The sequence below is a fragment of the Coenobita brevimanus genome, chromosome 103, assembly GCF_032717465.1.
Source record: "Coenobita brevimanus isolate Jiangsu-jjx chromosome 103, ASM3271746v2, whole genome shotgun sequence".
In the NCBI taxonomy this organism is placed as follows: Eukaryota; Metazoa; Arthropoda; class Malacostraca; order Decapoda; family Coenobitidae; genus Coenobita; species Coenobita brevimanus.
In genome coordinates this window covers 18,726,288-18,753,694 of record NC_137056.1, presented here as the reverse complement: position 1 = coordinate 18,753,694, position 27,407 = coordinate 18,726,288, and positions in this window count along the sequence as shown.

Genomic DNA, 27,407 nt, shown 5'->3' with positions numbered 1-27,407 from the left:
GTATGGATTGGGCTTTAAAGTGGCAACTTGTATTCAATGATCATATATGATATGTGGAATATTTTTGCCTTACCATGGTTCGTGATATCATTATCTGTATTTACAAAGGTAAACTCACTCGGAAAGGCAATAAGCTGTTTAAAAGAAAGTCATATATTTATTTCAGGAAAAGCTAAATACATAGCCCTACATATGTATATTGTTTACAAACATTACTTGGTTCCTTATAAACGCAGTTTTATTGTTCATCTATCTATCTATTTCCAGACGCCTCAATCCCGTTCGGGGTGGCCACAAACAAATCCCCTCCACGTCGCCCTGTCCCCCGCCATTTCACTAACCTGCTCCCAACTCACCCCTCTTCACTCCGTCCCTCCATCTTATCCTCGGCCTCCCCCTCCCTATCCCCCCTCCATCTCACTCACATACACTCTCTTCGTCAGTCTTTCATCCTCCATCCTCTCCACATGGCCAAACCACCTCAGAGTATTCCACCTAACGCATACTATCACATCCAAATATACACCACAACTCTCCTTTATATTCTCATTTGTCAGCCTGTCTCGATGTGACTCCACAGGCTCCTCTTAAATAACTCATTTCCACTGCTCTCACTCTTGACTTGTGTCCTTCCAACAACGTCCATGCTTCGCTTCTATACGTTAGAGTTGGTATCACAATACTGTCATGTAGTAACTTTTTCACTTCCATGCTCTTTTTCACTTCCATTCTCACTTCCCTGTTTCTTATCACTGCTTTCGAGAAACCAGAAACCTTTCTTCCCTTCTGTACCCTTTCAAGCACATCACCCTCCAAACCTCCATCCTTACTCATCACTACCCAAGTACTTAAATGTAATAACATTTTCCAGTTCCTCGCCATCCAACCTCGCTGTACATTCACTGACTTCATCACTCTCAAAGACCATCACTCTACTCTTCCCTACATTCACCTTAGATTCCGTTTCTTACACACTCTCCCAAACTCATCCACCAAGCCTTGCAGCTCCTCTTCGTCTTCATTCAACAACACTTTATCATCTGCAAACAACAGTACACGGAGTTTCCAAACATTACCCTCTCTAACCAGGGCTACTCCAACATCCACTACCCTACCTTGAGTACCTCTTTTATTACCCCATCCATGTACAGATTGAACAACCATGGAGACATGACACATCCCTGTTTCAACCCAACCTTCAAAGAGAAAAATTCACTCAGTTCACCATCCACATGCACTGCATCCTTAGCACTATTACTCATACTCTTCACAGCATTCAACAACTTCCGATCTACTCCATATATTCTTAATACTTTCCACAATCCTTGTCTATCCACCCCGTCATATGTTTTCTCCAAATCGCTGAAACCCGCATACAACTTCTTTCTCTTCTCTAGAAACTTTTCCACTAAAGATCTAAGAATGAATATTTGATCAACACAACCTCTTCCCTTCCTAAAACCTCCCTGTTCTACTCCATGTAATTCCTCTGTACTTTGATACACTAAGAAGACAAATGCCCCTATGATTACCACACACTTCTTTTTCCCCTTTTCCTTTGTACAAGAGACTCATTATACCTGACTTCCAATCCTCCGGGACTCTACCTTCCTCCCAGACCCATCTACACATCTTCCACATCCATTCTACTACTATCTCACCCCCATGATTCAGCATTTCACCAAACACTCCATCAATTCCTGGGGCTTTCCCCGATATTAAATTTCTTCATTGCTTTCACAACTTCTCTCCTACTGATTTCTTCCTGTCTTCTCCCTCCTTCTCCCAGCCATTCCCCAGCCACTTATACTCACATTACTTCCATCCTCTATGTTCGACAATTCCATAAAGTGTTCTCTCCATCTGCTCACATTTTCTCTCTTCTCCACTAGTAATGTACCAATTTTTATCTTTCACTCCCCTGCTAACTTCCCTTCCACCCTGTCTTACTCTCTTCACCTCTTTCCAGAACATTTTCTTACAGTCTCTCCACGTTACACTCAAATTCCTTCCAAATTCCTCATCCACTCTTCTTACTCTCTCTTACTAATCTTTTCACCTCTCTCTTTCTTTCTACATATAACTCTCTCCTCCGCCTCTCTACTTCTTCCACGCCCCTGCTTCTCATCCATTCATTGTATGCTTTCCTCTTTTGTGCCCCAGCCTGTCTCACCTCTTCATTCCACCACGCTGTTCCTTGCACACCCCTCCGTCTTCTCTTCCTTCCACACACCACATCACATGCTGCACGTATTTCTTCTGTGAATATCCTGCACACACCTTCCACGTACCCAATCTGCTCCAATTCATATTTGCCCAATCGTTCCTCCACTTCTCTCTTATATTTTGCCTTTTTCTCATCCTCTTGTGACCTCTCCACTCTCCTTGCAAATACTCCTTCTTCCCGTCTTTCGCTTCTTCTATTTCTCCATCTTATTTGGATCTTGATTCTGGCCGCCACCAAGTAGTTGTTAGAAAGTGCACTCCCCCAACCTCTATAAGCTGTTGCATCCATTACACATCTTCGCATCCTATCATCCATGGCCTTTGTCCGGACTTGGGTCGTCATCTTTTGGTCAGTCCTTGTCCGAGGCTTTTTGTTTGTCTTTTTTAGTTGTTTTCCGGGGAGGGGAACTAACACTCCGCCAACATTTTAAGTCGGCTTTTACGACAAGCATGGAAAAAAAAAAAAATACCCCAAGGTGTCTAAAAAAAAATCAGGTTCCGGGAGGCTCGTCCTGATCTGTAGTGTCTGCTGTCTTGAGATTAACTGGATTTATAATTTCCGATGGGTTTATTTGCTTCACTATAGCCTTGACTGCACGGATATAATGTAATTTTAAAGTAGAAATTGTTAAAGCTGATACAATTCTCTTTGTGGATCGTTTAAAACTAATCTACTGGAGTGATGGCTGTATAAATGTATTCTTGGGCGAAATAGTTAAATATGCAACTTCCACAAGTGTACACAAAACTGATTGGGAAATACACCTAATTATTATCAAAACTCAGAAGACACGAGGGAAAAAAAAAAAATCACATTTTTGATGTGTAAATAGAGGTGAACTGTGAGAGCTGAAGAACAATAATTCTCAAATGATGTTGTTCTCACCGAAATAAACGAGAAATATCGATTGAGTTCTTTTCTACCTGCAGTACAAGCACTTTAAAATTGCATACTGATGAGCTTTTGACTCCCATCTCTAAATTTATATGAGATAAAACAAATACTATCGCGATACCAAGATATATAATGAATTACCATTTATAACTTTATTTCTTTTATCAGTAGATATATAGTGCATGACTACCAAAAATCCAGGTTGACGAGACACTGAATGAACTCTGTTATTGTCGTCTGGAGATTGTTTAGATTTTTAGGTAATGAAGATGGTCATGTGAATGATGTTAAAAACCAGAGAATTGAAGGCGAAAACACTAAATATGCAACTTCCACATATGAACTCAAAACTTGCTACTAAACACTCTCAATTGTATCTAATTATCAGAAAACATTGCTGCGGGTGAGAAAATTCCGTCTCGATAAAAACGAGTATGAATACTGTATCAGACAATACGTACGATGAAATCGATTCACATATAAAGAAATTTGCCATTGGAGGGTTTTAAGCCCAAAGAGTTCCGTTTCATTAGGGACGTGAAAACTACTTGGTAATGTAGAGATAAAAAGAATTTTCTCTTCTGCATGGATAGAACTATAATTTGGCATTTAGATCCTAGTGATCAAGTATAAAATGTGGAATATTTTTGCAGTTTGACGGTTCATGTGGTATAAATATATATATTAATCAAAGTTAACTCACTATCAGAGGCAATAAATGGTTTCCAAGAAAATCGTATATATAATGATTGTCACATACATTATCAGGAAAAATTGAATGCATAGCGGTACTGAGATAAAAAAAAATTAATAAACATTACGTGGTTCCACATATACCCAGCTTTATTGTTCATGATGGTTCTAAAAAAAAATATGGGTTGAAGGAGCTTAGACCGGTGTTTTTGTGTCCTTCATCTTAGGATCAATAATTTTTTTTTTTCCGATTGGTCTATTAGCTTTTCTTATTCTTCCTCACCGATACTTCAGGGATAAAAGGTAGTTCCAATTGTGAACTACTTACGGATGATAGCATACGCCCTGGGAGTAGTAAATAACTATTTTAATGGAGTGACGCCTCTTTAAACGTATTTTAGGTGGAAATCGTTAAATATGTAACTTCCACTAATGTTTTCTAAAAAGACAGCGAATAACACAGAAGTACTTCCAAAACTCGGAAAAAGTTCCTAACCGTCAAAAAATCTGATTTAGAGAACATGTAACAAGAAATCGATTGACATGAAAAGAGAGATGGCATGTGAGTGTTTAAAAAAATAAGTTTGAACTGATGTGGGGATCACGGAAGCAAGCGAGAAAGTTCGACTGAGTGTTCTTTCTTATCTCTAGTACAAGCATTTTAAAATTACCATGAAACCTCCTGCTTAATGTAGAAAAAAAAAAAAAGAACATTAAGAAACTTCGTGTTAAACCATAATCCACATTTCCTTAGGTAAAATTTCTCAAAACTCATAATTCTAGAGCAGGAAAATTGATGAGCTTTTGACTCGTCCATAATTTTATACGAGAAAGAACAAAAAGTATCGCAATGCCGCGATATATAGTAATTACCATGAATAACTTTATCTCTCATCTCCATAGACAGACTGTAAACTGCATGACAGCTAATATATATATATATATATATATATATATATATATATATATATATATATATATATATATATATATATATATATATATATATATATATATATATATATATATATATATATATATATATATATATATATATATATATATATAGGTTGAAAGAACAATGAACGATCTGTATTGTGGTCTAGAGATTGTTTGGATTTCATCGTTATGAAGGTCATTTGGATGATGCTGAAAATCGCACAATTCTGGGCGACGAAACTAAATATACAACTTCCACAAATGCACTCTGAACTAGCTGTTAAACACTCCGAATTGTACCTAATATAAAAATAAAAAAAATCTGAGGGTAAGAAAATTCCGTCTCGACAAAAAACATGAGTACGAAGGCTAAATGAGGTAATGCGTAGGGTGAAATCGATTCATATTACAGAAGGCTTCCATTTTAGGGTTTTAAGCTCAAAGAGATCCGATTCATTAGGGACGTGAAAACAACTTAATAATTTAGAGATAAAGGGGATGTTTATTTTTCTGCATGGACAGTCCTTTAATGTGGCATCTTGTATCTAATAATCAAATTTGAAATGTGGGATATTTTTGCAGTATGACGGTTGGTGTGATATCATTATCCATATTTGTACAGGTAAAATCAATCGGAAAGAAAATCTGATGTTTAAAAGAAAGTGGTATATTTATTATCACATTCATTATCAGTATAAACTAAATACATATCTCTACTGATATATACTATTTACAAAAATTACTTGGTTCCTCATGTACAAGGTTTTATTGTACATTATCTGTCTGAAAAAAAAAAAAAAAAACAGGTTATAGGAGGGTAACTCTGATCTGCTGTGTCTGACGTGTTGAGATGAACTGAATTTCTATTTTCCGATGAGTCTATTTGCTTTATTTTAGCCTTGACTACATGGATATAACGTACATCCGAAGTTGAATTAGTTACGGCTGATAGCATTCTCTTTGAGGATCGTTTAAAACTATTGGACTGGAGAGATGGCTGTATAAACGTATTCTTCAGAGAAATCGCTAAATATGCAACTTCCACAAGTGTACACAAAATTGATTGGGAAATACACCTAATTATTACCAAAACTCAGAAGACACTTCTCAGGGTAAAAAAAAAATCACATTAAAGAAACAGATAACAAGAAATCACTTGAGGTGTAAACGGAGGTGAACTCTGAGAGTTGAAGAATAATAATTTTCAATAGATGTTGTTGTCATCGAAATAAGCGAGAAATATCCATTGAGTATTTTTTGAACTGCAGTACAACCACTTTAAAATTGCATATTAATGGGTTTTTGACTCTCATCTATAAATTTATACGAGATAATACAAACTATCACGATACCGAGATATATAAATAACTACCATTTATAACTTTATTTCTTATATCCGTAGATATATAGGGCATGACAACTACCAAAAAATCCAGCTTGACGGGACACTGAATGAACTCTATTAACGTCGTCTGGAGATTGTTTGGATTTTCACGTAATGAAGAGGGTCATGTGAGTGATCCTAAAACCCACATCATTGAAGGCGAAAACACTAATTTCACATATGCACTCAAAAATAGCTACTAAACACTACCAATTGTACCTAAAAATCAGAAAACACTTCTGGGGGTGAGAAAATTCCGTCTCGATAAAAACATGAGTTTGAAGGCTGAATGAGGTAATACGTCGGATGAAATCGATTCTCATGTAAAGAAGGCTGCCATTTGTGGGTTTTAAGCCCAAAAAGTTTCGTTTCACTAGGGACTTGGAAACACTTTGGTAATTTAGAGATTAATCGGATGTTTCTTTGTTTTTCTGCATGGATAAAGCTTTCAGTTGGCATCTTGAGCTTTGTGATCAAATGTGAAATGTGAAATATTTTTGCAGTATGACGGTTCGTGTGATATCATTATCTATATTTCCGAAGGTAATATCACTACGAAAGGCAATAAATCGTTTCCAAGAAAACCATATATATATTGATTATCACATATACATTATCAGGAAAAACTAAATGCTGAGCCGTACTGAGACATAAAATTAATAAACATTACTTGGTTCCTCATATACGGTTTTATTCTTCATGATGGGTCTAACAAAAATCAGGTTGCTGAAGCGTTGACCTGAGCTGTTTGTCTTCCGTGTTGAGATTAACTCTACTGTACTTTTAATTACCGATGTCTATTGTTTTTTTTTTTTTCTTTTCGTTGACATGTCAGAGATGAATGGTTGTTCCAATTGGGATCGATTTGCGGCTGATACCATACCCTTTTTGGATAGTTCAAAACTTTAACATGAGCGATGGCAGTTTAAACTTCTTTTTGGTGGAAATCACTAAATATGCAATTTACATATTTTTTTTCTAAACTGACTGCGAAACGTCCTTATTTGTTTAAAAAACCCAAAAGACATTTTTGAAAAAAGTCGAATGACACGTAAAGAGAGCTGGCATATGAGGGTTAAGGAACAATAGGTTTGAACTGATTTCGGGGTAACCGAAACAAGCGAGAAACTTCGAATGAGTATTCTTTTTTTTATCTGCAGTAGAAGCACTATAAAATTACAATCGAGTCTCCCGATTAAATGTTAAGAAAAAAAACAATATTCATACATGATAAACGATTCTGTTCCAACATAAACTATTTTTCATTAGGTAAAATTTGTTAAAACTGATACCTCCCGGGATGGAATATTGATGAGCTCTTCACAGTCATTTATAAACTTATACGGGGAAGTACATACACTATTGCGATACCGAAATACCTTATATCAATAGGCATATAGTGCTTAACAACTACAAACAAATGCAGATTGACGGAACACTGAATGAACTCAATTAATGTCGTCTGGAGATTGGATTTTATCCTTATGAAATGGGTTATTTAACCGATGCTGAAAATCGCATAATTGAGGGCGAAAACCCTGAATATGCAATTTATACAAATACACTTTAAACTACCTGTTAAATACACACAATTGTATCTAAAATTCAGAAACAATTTCGGAAAGTGAGAAAATTCCGTCTCGGAAAAACATGACTAAGAAGGCTAAATGAGGTAATAGGCTACGTAGGACGAAATAGACTCACAGGTATAGAAAGCTGCCAATTGAGGATTTTAAGCCCAAACTGTTTCGTATCATTAGGACTTGAAAACACCTTGGAAATTTAGAGAAAAAAGGTTTATTTTTATCTGCTAAACTAGGGCTTCAAAGTGAAATCTTCATTCTAGAGATCAAATATAAAATATGGATTATTCTCGCAGTTCGTATGATCCCATTATCCATATCTACAAAGGTATAATGACTACGAAAGGAAATTAGCCAGAAGAAAATCTTTTTTTCATTGATTATCTCACATCCATACAATTTATAAACATTTCTTCTTTGTTAACATGCACAATATTATTGTTCATGATGGGTCTAAAAAAATCAGGTTGCAGGTGGTTAGACTGAGGTTGTTGTGTCTTTCGTCTTGAGATTAACAATGTTTAATTTCTGTTGTCTTTTTTTTTTTTTTTTTTTTTTTGTAATTCTTCCTCGCCAACAATTCAGGAATAAAACGTAGTTCCAATTTTGAACTCCTCTCGGCTGATCGCATCCGCCCTGGGGGTTGGATGAAACTGTTTTACTGAAGTGACGGCTGTATATACTAATTTTTCGTCGGAATCGCCATATATGCAACCTGCACTAATGTATCTATATATAAAACGAAAAAGAATTACTTCTACAACCCAGATGACGTTTCTGAGAGTAAAAAAATCTAATTTAGAAAACATATAACAAGAAATCGATTGACACGTAGAGAGCTGACATGTGAGTGTTTAAGAAGATTAAGTTTGAACCGATTTTGGGATCACCGATGCAAGCGAGAAAGTTCGAGTGTGTTCTTTCTTATCTGTAGTAGATGCACTTTTAAATTACCATGAAACATCCTGACAATGTAGAAAAAGAAAAGAAAATATTTCACATTAAGAAGGTTCGTGTTAAACCATGGCACATTTCCTTAGGAAAAATATCTCACAAACGATACTTCTTAAGCATGATAATTGATGAGCATTTGACTCTCATCTAAAAATATGTACGAGAAAGTACTAAAACTATCGGAATAACGCTATATATAGTAATTTCCATGTATAACTTTCTCCCTCATCTCCGTAGACATACTGTATACTGCATAACAGCAATAAAAAATATAGTTTCAAGGAACACTGAATGAATAGTATTGTCGTATGGAGATTGTCTGGATTTTATCGTTATGAAGAGGGTCATTTAAATGATGCTAAAAGCCAAATAATTGAAAGCGAACACACAAAAAATGCAACTTCCACAAACGTACTCTAAAGAAGTTGTTAAACACCCCCAATTATAAAATTCAGAAAACATTTCTGCGAGTAAGAAAATTCCGTCTCGAGAAAAACGACTATGAAGGCTAAATGAGCTAATACGTTGGATGAAATTGATTCACATGTAAAGAAGGCTCCCATTTGAGGGTTTTAAGCTCAATGAGTTTCGTTTCATTAGGGACGGGAAAACAACTGGGTAATATAGAGATAAAACTTATTTTTATTTTTTTGTCTCTAATGATCATATATGAAATGCAGAATATTTTTTGAATTATCATAGATCGTGTGATATCATTATCCATATTTATAAAGGTAAACTCACTCAGAAAGGCAATAAATTGTTTAAAAGAAAGTCGTATATTGATTATAACATATAAATGTTCAGGAAAAACTAAATACAGTAAGCATTACTTGGTTCCTTATAAACGCAGTTATATTGATCACGCTGTCTCTAAACAAAATCAGGTTCCAGGAGGCTCGTCCTGAACTGTTGTGTCTGCCGTGTTGAGATTAACTGGATTTCTAATATCCGATGAGTCTATTTCCTTCATCATAGCCTTGACCAAACGAATATAAGGTAATTCCAAAGTTGAACTAGTTACTGCTGATGGCATTCTCTTTGTGGATAGTTTAAAACTTATGTACTCTATAAACATATTCTTGGGCGAAATAGCTAAATATGCAGCTTCCACAAGTGTACACAAAATTAATTGGGAAAAACACCTAATCAATATCGAAACTCAGAAGACACTTCTCAGGGTAAAAAAAGGAAATCACACTTAAGAAACATATAACAAGAAATCCATTGATGTGTAAACAGAGGTGAACTCTGAGAGCTGAACAACAAAAATTCTCAATTGATGTAGTTGACACCGAAATAAGCGAAATATATCGATTGAGTATTCTTTTCTACCTGCAGTTCAAGCACTTTAAAATTGCATACTGATGAGCTTTTGATTCTCATCTATAAATTTATATGAGATAAAACAAATACTATCGCGATACCGAGATATATAGTGAATTACCATTTATAAGTTTATTTCTTATTCCAGTAGATATATAGTGCATGACAGCTACCAATAATCCAGGTTGACGAGACACTGAATGAACTCTGTTATTGTCGTCTGGAGATTGTTCGGATTTTTACGTAATGAAGAGGGTCATGTGAGTGATGCTAGAAACAACAGAATTGACGGCGAAAACACCAAATATGCAAATTTAACATATGCACTCAAAACTAGCTACTAAACACTCCCAATTGTATCTAAAATTCAGAAAACATTTCCGGGGGTGAGAATATTCCGTCTCGATAAAAACATGAGTATGAATGCTGAATGAGGTAATACGTAGGATGAAATCGATTCACATGTAACGAAAGCTGCCATTTGTGAGTTTCAAGCCCAAAGAGTTCCGTTTCATTAGAGGCAAGAAAACAACTTGGTAATATAGAGATAAAAAGGATTTTTTTCTCTGCATGGATAGAACTCTAAATTGGCATTTTATGCCTAGTGATCAAAATATAAAATGTAGATTTTTTTTTTTCAGTTTGACGATTCGTGTGTTGCCATTACCCATATTTATCAAGGTTAACTCACTACCAGAGGCAATACATCGTTTCCAAGAAAATCGTATATATATTGATTATCAGAAATACATTATGAGGAAAAATTAAATGCATAGCCGTACTGAGATATAAAATTGATCAACATTACCTCGTTCCTTATATAGGCAGTTTTATTGTTCATGATGGGTCTAAAAGAATATTAGATTGAAGAGCTAAGACCGGTGTTTTTGTGTCCTTCCTCTTAAGATTAACTGAATGTTTTATTTCCGATGAATCTACTGGCTTTTTTTTATTCTTCTTCGCCCATACTTCAGGGATAAAAGGTAGTTCCAATTTTCAACTACTTTCGGATGATAGTATACGCCCTGGGAATAGTATAAAACTATTTTACTGGAGTGACGGCTCTATAAACTTATTTTTGTTGGAAATCGCTACATACTCAACTTCCATTAATGTGCTCTAAGTTGACAGCGAATCGCTCAGAATTACTTCCAAAACTCGGAAAAAGTTCCAAACCGTCAAAAAATCTGATTTCGAGAAAATGTAAAAGGAACTCGATTGACATGGAAAGAGAGCTGGCATGTGAGTGTTCAAAAACAATAAGTTTGAACAGATGTGATCACCTAAGCAAGAGATATAGTTCGTTGAGTTAGTGTTCTTTCTTATCTGTAGTAGAAGCATTTTAAAATTGCCATGAAACCTACTGGCTGAATATAGAAAAAAAAAAAAAAACATAATATTCGTGTTTATCAATTAGCCAAATTTCCTTTGGAAAAATTTCTCAGCACTGATACTTCTTGAGCAGGAAAATTGATGAGCTTTTGATTCTCATCGTTAATTTTAAACGAGAAAGTTCAAACACTATTGCAATACTGGGATATATACTAATTACCATGTATAACTTTATCCCTCATCTCCGTAGACATACAGTATACTGCATGACATATATATATATATATATATATATATATATATATATATATATATATATATATATATATATATATATATATATATATATATATGAGGAAGGTCATCTGAATAATTCTGAAAACAGCACAATTGTGGGCGACGAAACTAAATATCAAACTTCAACAAATGCACTCTAAACTAACTGTTAAACACTCCGAATTGTATCAAAAAATAAAAAATAAAAATCTGAGGGTAAGAAAATTCTGTCTCGAGATAAAATTCGTAGGGTGAAATCGATTCACATTTAAAGAAGGCTTCCATTTTAGGGTTTTAAGCTCAAAGAGTTCCGATTCATTAGGGACGTGAGGACAAGTTCGTAATTCAGAGAAAAAAGGTGCAAAGATAGTTCTTGAATGTGGCATGTTGTATCTAATGACCAAAAATGAGATGTGGATTACTTTTGCTGTATGACGGTTCGTGTGATATCATTATCCATATTGATAAAGGTAAAATCAATCGAAAAGGCAATTTAATGTTTAAAAGAAAGTCGTATATTTATTATCGCATTCGTTATCAGGAAAAACTAAATATATATCTCTACTAATATATACTATTTACAAACAATACTTGGTTCCTCATATACGCAGTTTTATTCTTCATGTTGCGTCTAAAAAAAATAATCCGGTTATAGAAGGGTAACTCTGAACTGCCGTGTCTGCCGTGTTGATATTAACTTGATTTTTAATTTAAGAACAGTCTATTTGCTTTTTTTTTTAGCCATGACTACGCGGATATACTGTAATTCCAAAGTTGAACTAGTTGTGGCTGAAAGCAGTATCCTTGGAAGTGATGGTTGTATGTACGTATTCATGGGCGAAATCGCGAAATATGACACTTTCACATGTGTACACTAAATTGATTGAGAAAAACAAATAATTATTACAAAAACTCAGAAGACATTTCTGTGATTAAAAAATAAACATTTAAGAAGCATATAACAAGAAATCGAGTGACATGTAAAGAGAACTGAAATCGGAGAGTTCAAAAACAATAAATATCAATTGATGATGTCACCGAAATAAGCGAGAAATTTAGATTGATTTTTTTTACCTGCACTAGAAACACATCAAAATTGGATATATCCTCCTGATTTAATGTAGAAAAAAAAAAAAAAATATTTGCACATAGTTTTATTTCCTCTTACACCATATGCCGAATTTCCTTATGTAAAATTTCTCAAAACTTATACCTCATGAGATGGAATATTGATGAGCTGAATTTCATCTAAAAATTTATACGAGAAAGTACAAACACTACCGGGATTCCGGGATATATAATTAAATATCATTTATAACTTTATTTCTTATCTCCGTAGACATATAGCGCATGACCGCTACAAAAAACGCAGGTTGAGGGGACACTGAATGAACTCTATTAATGTCGTCTGGAGATTGTTTGGATTTTTATGTAATAAAAAGAATCATGTGTGATGCTACAAACCACGTAATTGAACGCGAAAACACAAAATATGAAACTTCCACAAACTCACTCAAAACTATAGCTGTTAAATACCACCAATTGTATGCTAAAATTCTGAAAACATTACTGAAGGTGAGAAAATTACTTCTCGATAACAGCATTGGTATGAAGGCTAAATCATGCAATACGTTGGATGAAATCCATTCACACGTAAATAGGCTGCCATTAGAGGGTTTTAACACAAAGAGTTTCTTTTCGTTAGGGACGTGAGGACAACTTGGTAATTTAGAGATTAATCGGATGTTTGTTTGTTTTTCTTCATGGATAAAGCTTTTAATTGGCATCTTGAGCTTAGTGATCAAGTATGATATATGGAATTTTTTTGCAGTATGACGGTTCGCATGATATCATTATTCATATTTACCAAGGTTAATTCACTACGAAAGGCAATAAAAAGTTTCCAAGAAAATAAAATATATAATGATTATCACATCTACATTATCAGAAAAAACTAAATGCATAGCAGTACTGAGATATAAAATTTATAAACATTACTAGGTTCCTCAGGTAGGTTTTATTTTTCACGATGGGTCTAACAAAAATCAGGTTGCATGTGCGTTGACCTGAGCTGTTTGTCCAGCGTACTTTTAATTAAGGAAAAACTAAATACATATCCCTACTGATATATACTATTTATAAACATTTCTTGGTTCCTCATATATGTAGTTTTTTTCTTCATCATGGGTCTTAAAAAAAAAAAAACGGGTTTCAGGGGGCTTCCCCTGAACTGTTGTGTCTGCCATGTTGAGATTAGCTAGGTTTAAATTCCAATTAGCCTATTGGCTGATACCATTCGCCGTGGGAGTTAATAGCTATTGTACTGGAGTGATGGCTCTATAAACGCATTCTTGTGGGAAATCGCTAAATTTGCAACTTCCACAAATGTATGCAAAATTGATTAGGAAAAACTAATAATTATTCCAAAAATCAGAAGACATTCATGTCGGTATTTCGTTTCGTCAGGGACGTGAAAACAATTTGGTAATTTAGAGATAAAACGGGTTTGTTTTTTCTGCACCGATCGGGCTTTAAAGTATCATCTTGAATCTAATGATCAAATATGAAATGTGGAATATTTTTCCATTATCATGATTCGTCTGATATCATTATCCATATTTATAAAGGTAAATTCAAACGGAAAGGCAATTTAATGTTAAAAGAAATTCGTATATATATTATCACATACATTATCAGGAAAAACTAAATACCTATCCCTCCCGATATATAAAATTGATAAACACTACTTGGTTCCTCATATACGCTGTTTTATTCTTCATGATGGATCTTAAAAATACAGGTTCTAGGAGGCTCACAATCAACTGCTGTGTCTGTCGTTTTGATATTAACTGGATTTTTAAATTCCGATGAGTCTATTTGCTTTATTTTAGCCTTGACTACACGTATAAGGTACTTGGAAAGTTGAACTAGTTGCGGCTGATAGAATTCTCCTTGGGGGTCATATAAAACTATTGTACTTGAGTGATGGCTGTATAAACTTATTCTTGGGCGAAATCGATAAATATGCAAATTCCAAGGGTTTACACAAAATTGATTGGGACACACAAATAATTATTTTAAAAACTCAAAGACACTTCTGTGTTTTAAAAAATCACATTAAAGAACCATATAACAAGAAATCGAGTGACAAAGAGAACTGAAATCTGAGAGTTAAAAAATAATAATTTTCAATTGATGTTGCTGTCACCGAAATAAGCCAGAAACTTCGATTTTTTTTTTTTTTTACCTGCACTAGAAGAACTTCAAAATTGCATATATCCTCCTGATTGAATAGAGAGAGAGAGAGAGAGAGAGAGAGAGAGAGAGAGAGAGAGAGAGAGAGAGAATATTTGCACAGAGCACGGTTCGTGTTCAGTCATTTGCCACATTTCCTTATGTAAAATTTCTCAAAACTTATACCTAATGAGATGGAATATTGATGAGCTTTTGACTCTCATCTATAAAATTATACGAGAAAATACAAACACTCGCGATACCGAGGTATGTAATAAATTACCATTTATAACTTTATTCCTCATCTCCATAGACATACAGTGCATGACAGCTACAAAAAACGCTGGTTGACGGGACACTGAATGAACTCTATTAATGAAGTCTAGAGATTGTTTGAATTTTTACATAATGAAGAGGGTCATGTGAGTCATGCTAAAATCTACATAATTAATGGTGAAAACACAAAATATGCAACTTCCACAAACGCACTCTAAACTAGCTGTTAAATACTCCCAATTGTATCTGAAATCAGGAAAACAAATCTGGAGATGAGATAATTTCGTCTCGATAAAAACGTTAGTTTGAAGGCTAAATGAGATAATACGTAGGATGAAAGCGTTTTACATGTATAGGAGGCTACCATCTGAGGGTTTTAAGCCTAAAGAGTTTCGGTTCGGTGGGGACGTGGGGACAACTTGGTAATTTAGAGATAAATCAGATTTTTTTTTTTTTTCCTGCATGGATAGTGCTTTAAATTGTCATATTTAGCTTTGTGATCAAATGTGAAATGTGGAATATTTTTGCAGTATGACGGTTCATGTGATATAATTATTCATATTGACCAAGGTTAAATCACTACGAAAGGCAACAAATCGTTCAGAAAAAACTAGCATACAAATTGATTATGACATATACATTATCAAGAAAAATTTAATGCGTAGCCGTACTGAGATATAGAATTGGTAAACATACTTGGTTCCTCATATCCGCAGTTTTAATGTTCATGATGGGTCTAAAAAAAATCAGGTTGCAGGACCGTTGACCTAAGCTGTTTGTGTTCCGTGTTGAGATTAACTGTGTATATTTTTTCCGATTAGTCTATTGGCTTTTTTTTTTTTTTTTTTTTCCGAGACTTCAGGGATGAAAGGTAGTTCCAATTGGGATCTAAATTCGGCTGATAGCATCCCCTTTTGGGATAGTTCAAACCTTTTACAGGAGCGATTGCAGTATAAACTTTTTGGTGGAAATCGCTAAACATGCAACTTCTATAATTTTTCCTCTATTTGACTGCGAAACGATCTGATTTATTTCCAAAACTCAAAAGACATTTCTATACTATACTACTATATACCTAGGCTGCTTCCCCCAAGGAAAGGGAGGTAGCCGAGACAGAACAACACACTCCCCATTTACTCATCCATTCAAACACATTCATTCGTATCTTAGCCCTAAGGGGGAGAACGGACAGATTCTCACTGCACCACACCCCACAAGGATCAACTGAGCAATGCAATCAGTGACATCCGCAGCAGGGCCCGACAGCAGAACTGGTTTACCCCTGCCACATCATAACTGACCCATCCCTTTACCCGCACCTGACCTGACTAGCTGATCAGACCAAATGCGGGAGAATATCCCCTCAGGTCTACATCATCACTTATTCATTCACAATTTCTCTCCATTTATTTCTGTCACGCACAGCCACTCTTCATTGCTCAACAGACAACCCTCTCTCATCCAGCGCTCTCTTCACTTCTGCATCTATTCTTCCATCCACAGCAACATGTGACCCTAGATATTTAAAACACTCTACCTCCTCAAGCAACTCGCCTTTCAAAACTATAATCATCCCCCTACCATCTACCAACCTCGTACACTTCATCACTTTACTCTTATTCTCATTAACTTTCAATTTCCTCCTTTCACACACCCTTACAAACTCCTTTACCAACTGTCTCAATCTCTCCTCTGAATCAACCACCAGTGCAGTATCATCTGCAAACAACAGCTGCTTCAGATTCCACTCTCCACCATCAACATTCACCAGACTCTGACCTTCACCTAAAACTCTTTCATTCACCTCCCTTACAACACCATCCATGTAAATATTAAACAACCAATGCGACATCACACATCCCTGTCGCAGCCCCACTCTCACGGGTAACCAATCGCTTACAGCATTTCCCACTCTTTCACATGCTCTACTATTTCCATAAAAACTTTTCACCCCTTTTAGTAACCTACCATGATGTCCATACAATCTTTAAACAGTCCACAAAGCCTCCCTATCAATTCATACTTTTTCTCTAAATCCATAAATACCCAGAACACATCCTTGCCTTTCGGTAAATACTTTTCACACGCTTGTCTCACAGCAAACACCTGATCCACGCATCCCCTCCCTCTCCTAAAGAAACACTGCTCCTCACCAATCACTCCCTCTGTACCCTCTCTAACTCTCATAATTAACACTCTACCATACACCTTACCTACAACACTCAACATACCCCTAAAGCTAGTACATTCATACTTATCACCCTTGCCTTTATACAACGGGATCACGCAAGCACTTGCCCAGTCAATTGGCACCATACCTTTCACAAAGCACACATTCAACAATCTTACTAACCAGTCAACAATAGTCACTCCACCACCCTGCAGGCATTCCACAGCACACTCATCCATGCCTGCAACTTTCCCTGTTTTCATCTACTTTACTGCCTTCTCCACTTCCTCCATCGTGATCAAAGAATCATTAAACTTTCCCAACACATTTATTCCTTGCACCATTCCATCCGCCACAATCTCAGCCACCCTTTCCTCCTGTACATTTAACAATCTTTCAAAATACTCTGCCCATCTTTTCCTTACTGTATCCATCTCAATTAACATCCTTCCATTCTCTGCTTTTACTCGTACTTCTTTCCCAGACTCTCCCTTTCGCACCCTTTTCACCTCCTTCCAAAACATTTTCTTATTCTGTTGGAAATTCTCTGACATTTCTGAAGGTAAAAAAAAAAAAAAAATGTAATATAAAAAAAAATCGATTGGCGTTTAAAAAGAGCTGGCATATGAGGGATAAAGAACAATAGATTTGAACTGATTTAGGGGTCACCGAAAAAAGCGAGAAACTTCGAATGAGTACTCTTTTTATCTGCATTAGATGCACTATAAAATTACAATCGAGCCTCCTGATTAAATTTTAAGAACAAAACAATATTCGCACATCATAAACGTTCCTTTTGCAATATAAGCTATTTTTCATTAGGTAAAATTTGTTAAAACTAAAACTTCCTGAGATAGAATATTGATGAGCATTTCACTCTCATTTACAATTTTATACGGGAAAGTACAAACACTATTGCAATACCGAAATATATAGTTAATCAACAATTATAATTTTATTCCATATCTCCATAGACATATAGTGTTTGACAAAAAAAAAAATGCAGATTGACAGAACACTGAATGAACTCAATTAATGACGTCTGGAGATTGATTGGATTTTATCTTCTTTATTTGAGTGATGCTTAACATCGCATAATTGCGGGTGAAAACCCCAAATATGCAATTTCAACAAATGATCTTTAAACTACCTGTTAAACACCCACAATTGTATCTGAAATTCAGAAAACATTTCGGGGAGTGAGAAAATTGCGTCTCGAGAAAAACATGAGAAAGAAGCCTAAATGAGGTTCCGAAACACGTAGGAAGAAATCGATTCACAGGTAAAGAAAGCTGCTATTTGGGATTTTAAGCCCAAACAGTTTCGTTTCATTAGGGACTCGAAAACACCTTGGAAATTTAGAGAAAAAGTTTTATTTTTATCTGCAAAACTAGGGCTTTAAAGTGGCATCTTCACTGGTTATTTTTATCTGCAAAACTAGGGCTTTAAAGTGGCATCTTCATCCCAGTGATCAAATATAAAATATGGATTACTGTCGCAGTTCTTGTGATACCATTATTCATATTTATCAAGGTATAATGACTCCGAAATGAAAGTACTCGTTTACAAGAAAATTGTTTTTTCATTGATTATCACATATCCATACAATTTATAAACATTTCTACATAGTTTTATTGTTCATGATTGGTCTAAAAAAATCAGGTTGCAGAAGCTTACACCGGGGTTGTTGTGTATTTCGTTTTGAGATTAACTGGATTTTTAAATTCCGATGGGTCTTTTTTTTTTTCTTCGCCAATACTTCTGGGATAAAACGTAGTTCTAACTGTGAACTACTTTCGGCTGATACCATCCGCCCTGGGGGTGATATAAAACTGTTTTACTAGAGTGACCGCTGTATATACTTATTTCTCGTCGAAATAGCTAAATATGCAACTTACACTAATGTACTCGATATTGACAGCGAAACACACAGAATTACTTCCACAACCCAGAAGACGTTTCTGAGAGTCAAAAAATCTTATTTAGAAAACATGTAATAGGAAATCGTTTGACACGTAAAGAGTGCTCGTTGTGAGTGTCTAAGGACAATAAGTTTGAACTGATGTGGGGATCACCGAAGCAAGCGAGAAAGTTCGAGGGAGTGTTCTTTCCTATCTGTAGTAGATGCACTTTTAAATTACCATGAAACATCCTGAAAATGTAGAAAAAAAGTAGAATATTTCACATAAATAAGGTTCCTGTTAAACCGTAAGTCACATTTCCTTAGATAATATTTCTCACAAATGATACTTCTTGAGCAGGGAAATTGGTGAGCATTTGACTCTCATCTAAAAATTTATACGAGAAAGTACAAAAACTATCGCAATACCGCTACATATAGTAATTTGCATGAATAACTTTCTCCCTCATCTCCGTAAACATACTGTATACTCCACGATAGCAATAAAAAATATAGTTTGGAGGAACACTGAATGAACAGTATTGTGGTCTGGAGATTGTTTGGATTATATCGTCATGAAGAGGGTCATTTGAATAATGCTAAAAACCGCATAATTGAGGGCGAACACACTAAATATGCAACTTCCACAAATGTACTCTAAACGTGCTGTTAAACACTCCCAATTATAAAATTAAGAAACATTTCTGAGGGTGAGAAAATTCCATCTCGAAAAAAACTCGAGGATGAATGCTAAATGAGCTAATACCTAGGATGAAATCGATTCCCATGTAAAGCAGGCTTACATTTGAGGGTTTTAAGCTCAAAGAGTTTCGTTTTATTAGGGACGTGAAAAAAAACTTGGTAATATAGAGAAAAAACGGATTTTTTTTTTTTCGTATGGATTGGGCTTTAAAGTGGCAACTTGTATTCAATGATCATATATGATATGTGGAATATTTTTGCCTTACCATGGTTCGTGATATCATTATCTGTATTTACAAAGGTAAACTCACTCGGAAAGGCAATAAGCTGTTTAAAAGAAAGTCATATATTTATTTCAGGAAAAGCTAAATACATAGCCCTACATATGTATATTGTTTACAAACATTACTTGGTTCCTTATAAACGCAGTTTTATTGTTCATTTATCTTTCTATCTATTTCCAAAAGCCTCAATCTCGTTCGGAGTGGCCACAAACCAATCGCCTCCACGTCGCCCTATTCCCTGCCATTTCACTGCCCTGCTCCCAAATCACCCCTCTCTCATATACCTCTCCACTCTATCCCTCCATCTTATCCTCGGCCTCCCCCTCCCAATCCCTCCTCCACCTCACTCACATACATTCTCTTCGTCAGTCTTTCATCCTCCATCCTCAGCACATGGCCAAACCACCTCAGTGTATTCCACCTAACGCATCCTATCACATCCAAATCCACACCACAACGCTCCTTTATATCCTCATTTGTCAGCCTGTCTCTCCATGTGACTCCACAGGCTCCTGTTAAATAACTCATTTCCACTGTTCTCACTCTTGACTTGTGTCCTTCCAATAACGTCCATGCTTCGCTTCTGTACGTTAGAGTTGGTATCACAATACTGTCATGTAGTAACTTTTTCACTTCCATGCTCACTTCCCTGTTTCTTATCACTGCTTTCAAAAAACCAGAAACCTTTCTTCCCTCCTGTACCCTTTCAAGCACCTCACCCTCCAAACCTCCATCCTTACTCATCACTACGCAAGTACTTAAACGTACTCACATTTTCCAGTTCCTCGCCATCCAACCTCGCTGTACATTCGCTGACTTCATCACTCTCAAAGATCACTCTACTCTTCCCTACATTCACCTTTAGATACCGTTTCTTAGACACTCTCACAAACTCATCCACCAAGCCTTGCAGCTCCTCTTCGTCTTCACGTAACAACACAGTATCATCTGTAAACAACAATACAGAGAGTTTCCAAAGACTGCCCTCTCTAACCAGGGCTACTCCAATATCCACTACCCTACCTTGTACCTCTTTTATTACCCCATTCATGTACAGATTGAACAACCATGGAGACACGACACATCCCTGTTTCAACCCAACCTTCAAAGAGAAAAATTCACTCAGTTCACCATCCACATGCACTGCATCCTTAGCACTATTATAAATACTCTTCACAGCATTCAACAACTTTCCATCTACTCCATATATTCTTAATACTTTCCACAATCCTTGTCTATCCACCATGTCATATGTTTTCTCCAAATCGCTGAAAGCCGCATACAACTTCTTTCTCTTCTCTAGAAACTTTTCCACTAAAGATCTAAGAATGAATATCTGATCTACACAACCTCTTCCCTTCCTAAAGCCTCCCTGTTCTTCTCCAACTAATTCCTCTGTTCTTTCTCTAACTCTGTCAATAAGTATCCTACCATACACTTTTCCTATTATACTAAGAAGACAAATGCCCCTATGATTACCACACACTTCTTTTTTCCCTTTTCCTTTGTACAAGGGAATCATTATACCTGACTTCCAATCCTCCAGGACTCTATCTTCCTCCCAGGCCCATCTCCATATCTTCCACAACCATTCTACTACTATCTCTCCCCCATGCTTCAGCATTTCACCACACACTCCATCAATTCCTGGCGCTTTCCCCAGTTTAACTCTCTTCATTGCTTTCACAACTCTCCTACTGATTTCTTCCCGTCTTCTCACCTCCCTCCTTCTCGCAGCCATTCCCCGGCCACTTATACTTATACTCGCATTACTTCCGTCCTCTATGTTCGACAATTCCTTAAAGTGTTCTCTCCATCTGCTCACTTTTTCTCTCTTCTCCACTAGTAATGTACCATTTTTTATCTTTCACTCCCCGGCTAACTTCATTTCCACCCTGTCTTACTCTCTTGACCTCTTTCCAGAACATTTTCTTACAGTCCCTCCACTTTACACTCAAATTCCTTCCAAATTCCTCATCCACTCTCTTCTTACTCTCTCTTACTAATCTTTTCACCTCTCTCTTTCTTTTTACATATAACTCTCTCCTCCGGCTCTACACTTCTTCTATGCCCTTACTTCTCATCCATTCATTGTATGCTTTCCTCTTTTGTGCCCCAGCCTGTCTCACCTATTCATTCCACCACGCTGTTCCTTGCACATCCCTCCGTCTTCTCTTCATCCCACACACCACATCACATGCTGCACGAATTTCTTCTGTGAATATCCTGCACACACCTTCCACGTCCCCCATCTGCTACAATTCATATTTGCCCAATCGTTCCTCCACCTCTCTCTTATATTCTGCCTTTTTTTCATCCTCTTGTAACCTCTCCACTCTCCTTGCAAATACTCCTTCTTCCCGTCTTTCCCTTCTTCTATTTCTCCATCTTATTTGGATCTTGATTCTGGCCGCCACCAAGTAGTGGTCAGAAAGTTCACTCCCCCAACCTCTATAAGCTCTTGCATCCATTGCACATCTTCGCATCCTATCATCCACATCCTTTCTCCGGTCCTGGGTCGTCATCTTTTGGTCAGTCTTTGTCTGATGCTTTTTGTTTGTCTTTTTAGTTAGTTGTTTTCGGTTGAGGGGAACTAACCCTCCGCCAACATTTTAAGTCGCCTTTTACGACGAGCAGTTATACTGAAGGAGTATTCTTGAAAAAAAAAAAAAAAAAAAATACCTCATGGGGTCTAAAAAAAAATCAGGTTCCCGGAGGCTCGTCCTGAACTGTTGTGTCTGCCGTACTGAGATAAACTGGATTTATAATTTCCGGTGAGTTTATTTGCTTCACTATAGCCTTGACTACACGGATATAATGTAATTCCAAAGATGAACTAGTTAAAGCTGATAGAATTCTCTTTGTGGATCGTTTAAAACTAATGTACTGGAGTGATGGCTGTATAAATGTATTCTTGGGCGAAATAGCTAAATATGCAACTTCCACAAGTGTACAGAAAACTGATTGGAAAATACACTTAAATTTTATCAAAACTCAGAAGACACGAGGGAAAAAAAAAATCACATTTTTGATGTGTAAATAGAGGTGAACTGTGAGAGCTGAAGAACAATAATTCTCAAATGATGTTGTTCTCACTGAAATAAACGAGAAATATCGATTGAGTTCTTTTCTACCTGCAGTACAAGCACTTTAAAATTGCATACTGATCTGTTGTGTCTGCCGTGTTGAGATTAACTGGATTTATAATTTCCGATGAGTTTATTTGTTTCACTATAGCCTTTACAACACGGATATATAGTGCATGACTACCAAAAATCCAGGTTGACGAGACACTGAATGAACTCTGTTATTGTCGTCTGGAGATTGTTTAGATTTTTAGGTAATGAAGATGGTCATGTGAATGATGGCTGTATAAACGCATTCTTGGGCGAAATCGCTAAATTTGCAACTTCCACAAATGTATACAAAATTGAATAGGAAAAACTAATAATTATTACAAAAACTCAGAAGATATTCATGTATTTCGAATCGTCAGGGACCTGAAAACAATTTGGTAATTTAGAGATATAACGGATGTTTGTTTTTTATGCACCGATCGGCCTTTAAAGTATCATCTTGAATCTAATGATCAAATATGAAATGTGAAATATTTTTCCATTATCATGATTCGTCTGATATCATTATCTATATTCATAAAGGTAAATTCAAACAGAAAGGCAATTTAATGTTAAAAGAAATTCGTATATATATTATCACATACATTATCAGGAAAAACTAAATACCGATCCCTACTGATATATAAAATTGATAAAAACTACTTGGTTCCTCATATACGCTGTTTTATTCTTCATGAAGGATCTAAAAAAAAAAAAAAATACAGGTTCTATGAGACTCACAATCAACTGCTGTGTCTGTCGTTTTGAGATTAACTGGATTTTTAAATTCCGATGAGTCTATTTGCTTTATTTTAGCCTTGACTACACGTATAAGGTACTTCGAAAGTTGACCTAGTTGCGGCTGATGGAATTCTCATTGGAGGTCATTTAAAACTATTGTACTTGAGTGATGGCTGTATAAACTTATTCTTGGGCGAAATCGATAAATATGCAAATTCCAAGGGTTTACACAAAATTGATTGGGACACACAAATAATTATTTCAAAAACATAGACACTTTTGTGTTTTAAAAAATCACATTAAAAAAACATATAACAAGAAATCGAGTGACGTAAAGAGAACTGAAATCTGAGAGTTAAAGAACAATAATTTTCAATTGATGTTGTCACAGAAATAAGCCAGAAACTTCGATTAAGTATTCTTTTTTACCTGCTCTAGAAGAACTTCAAAATTGCATATATCTTCCTGATTGAATGGAGAGAGAGAAAGAGAGACAGAGATGAGAGACAGAGAGAGAGAGAGAGAGAGAGAGAGAGAGAGAATATTTGCACAGAGTGACGGTTCGTGTTCAATCATTTGCCACATTTCCTTATGTAAAATTTCTCAAAACTTATACCTAAGGAGATGGAATATTGATAAGCTTTTAACTCTCATCTATAAAATTATACGAGAAAATACAAACACTCTCGCGATACCGAGGTATGTAATAAATTACCATTTATAACTTTATTTCTCATCTCCATAGACAGTCTGTAAACTGCATGACAGCTAATATATATATATATATATATATATATATATATATATATATATATATATATATATATATATATATATATATATATATATATATATATATATATATATAGGTTGAAAGAACAATGAACGATATATATATATATATATATATATATATATATATATATATATATATATATAGGTTGACGGGACACTGAATGAACTCTATTAATGACGTCTGGAGATTATTAGAATTTTTACATCATGAAGAGGGTCATGTGAGTCATGCTAAAAACTACATAATTGAAGGTGAAAACACAAAATATGCAACTTCCACTAACGCACTCTAAACTAGCTGTTAAATACTCCCAATTGTATCTGAAATTAGGAATACAAATCTGGAGTTGAGATAATTTCGTCTCGATAAAAACGTTAGTTTGAAGGCTAAATGAGATAATACGTAGGATGAAAGCGTTTTACTTGTATAGGAGGCTACAATTTGAGAGCTTTAAGCCCAGAGAGTTTCGTTTCGTTGGGGAAGTGAGAACAACTGTGTAATTTAGAGATAAATCGGATGTTTTTTTTTTTTTTTCTGCATAGATAGTGCTTTAAATTGGCATTTGGAGCTTAGTGATCAAATAGGAAATTTGGAATATTTTTGCAGTATGACGGTTCATGTGATATAATTATTCATATTCACCAAGGTTAAATGACTACGAAAGGCAACAAATCGTTCAGAAAAAACTAGCATACAAATAGATTATAACATATACATTATCAAGAAAAATTTAATGCGTAGCCGTACTGAGATATAAAATTGGTAAACATTACTTGGTTCCTCATATCTGCAGTTTTAATGTTCATGATGGGTCTAAAAAAAAATCAGGTTGCAGGACCGTTGACCTAAGCTGTTTGTGTTCCGTGTTGAGATTAACTGTGAATTTTTTTTCCGATTAGTCAATTGGCTTTTTTTATTTTTCTCTCCGAGACTTCAGGGATGAAAGGTAGTTCCAATTGGGACCTAATTTCGGTTGATAGCATCCGCTTTTCGGATAGTTCAAAACTTTTACAGGAGTGATTGCAGTATAAACTTTTTAGTGGAAATCGCTAAACATGCAACTTTCATAATTTTTTCTCTTAATTGACTGCGAAACGATCTGATTTATTTCCAAAACTCAAAAGACATTTCTCTACTATACTACTATATACCGAGGCTCCTTCCCCCAAGGAAAGGGAGGTAGCCGAGACAGAACAACACACTCCCCATTTACTCATCCATTCAAACACATTCATTCGCATCTTAGCCCCAAAGGGGAGAACGGACAGATCCTCACCGCACCACACCGCACAAGGGTCAACTGTGCGATGCAATCAGTGACATCCGCAGCAGGGCCCGACAGCAGAACTGGTTTACCCCTGCCACATCATAACTGACCCATCCCCTTACCCGCACCTGACCTGACTAGCTGATCAGACCAAATGCGAGAGAATATCCCCTCAGGTCTGCGTCATCACTTATTCATCCACAATTTCTCTCCATTTATTTCTGTCACACTCAGCCACTCTTCCTTGCTCAACAGACATCCCTCTCGCATCCAGCGCTCTCTTCACTTCTTCATCTATTCTTCCATCCACAGCAACATGTGACCCTAGATATTTAAAACACTCTACCTCCTCAAGCAACTCGCCATTCAAAGCTATACTCATCCTCCTACCATCTACCAACCTCGTACACTTCATCACTTTACTCTTATTCTCATTTGCTTTCAATTTCCTCCTTTCACACACCTTTACAAACTCCTCTACCAACTGTCTCAGTCTCTCCTCTGAATCAGCCACCACTGCAGTATCATCTGCAAACAGCAACTGCTTCAGATTCCACTCTCCACCATCAACATTCACCAGACTCAGACCTCCACCTAAAACTCTTGCATTCACCTCCCTTAAAACACCATCCATGTAAATATTAAACAACCAAGGCAACATCACACATCCCTGTCGCAGCCCCACTCTCACGGGTAACCAATCACTTACAGCATTTCCCACTCTTACACACGCTCTACTATTTACATAAAAACTTTTCACCCCTTTTAGTAACATACCATGAAGTCCATACAATCTTAAAACAGTCCACAAAGGCTCCCTATCAATTCTATCATACGCTTTCTCTAAATCCATAAATGCCCAAAACACATCCTTGCCTTTCGCTAAATACTTTTCACACACTTGCCTCACAGCAAACACCCGATCCATGCATCCCCTCACTCTCCTAAAGCCACACTGCTCCTCACAAATCACTCCCTCTCTACCCTCTCTAACTCTTATAATTAACATTCTCCCATACACCTTACCTACAACACTCGACAGACTTATACCCCTAAAGCTAGTACATTCATACTTATCACCCTTGCCTTTATACAACGGGACCACACAAGCACTTGCCCAGTCAAATGGCACCATACCTTTCACAAAGCACACATTCAACAATTTTACTAACCAGTCAACAATAGTCATTCCACCACCCTTCAGGCATTCCACAGCACACCCATCCATACTTGCAGCTTTCCCTGTTTTCATCTCCTTTACTGCCTTCTCCACTTCCTCCTTCATGATCAAAGAATCATTCAACTCTCTCAAC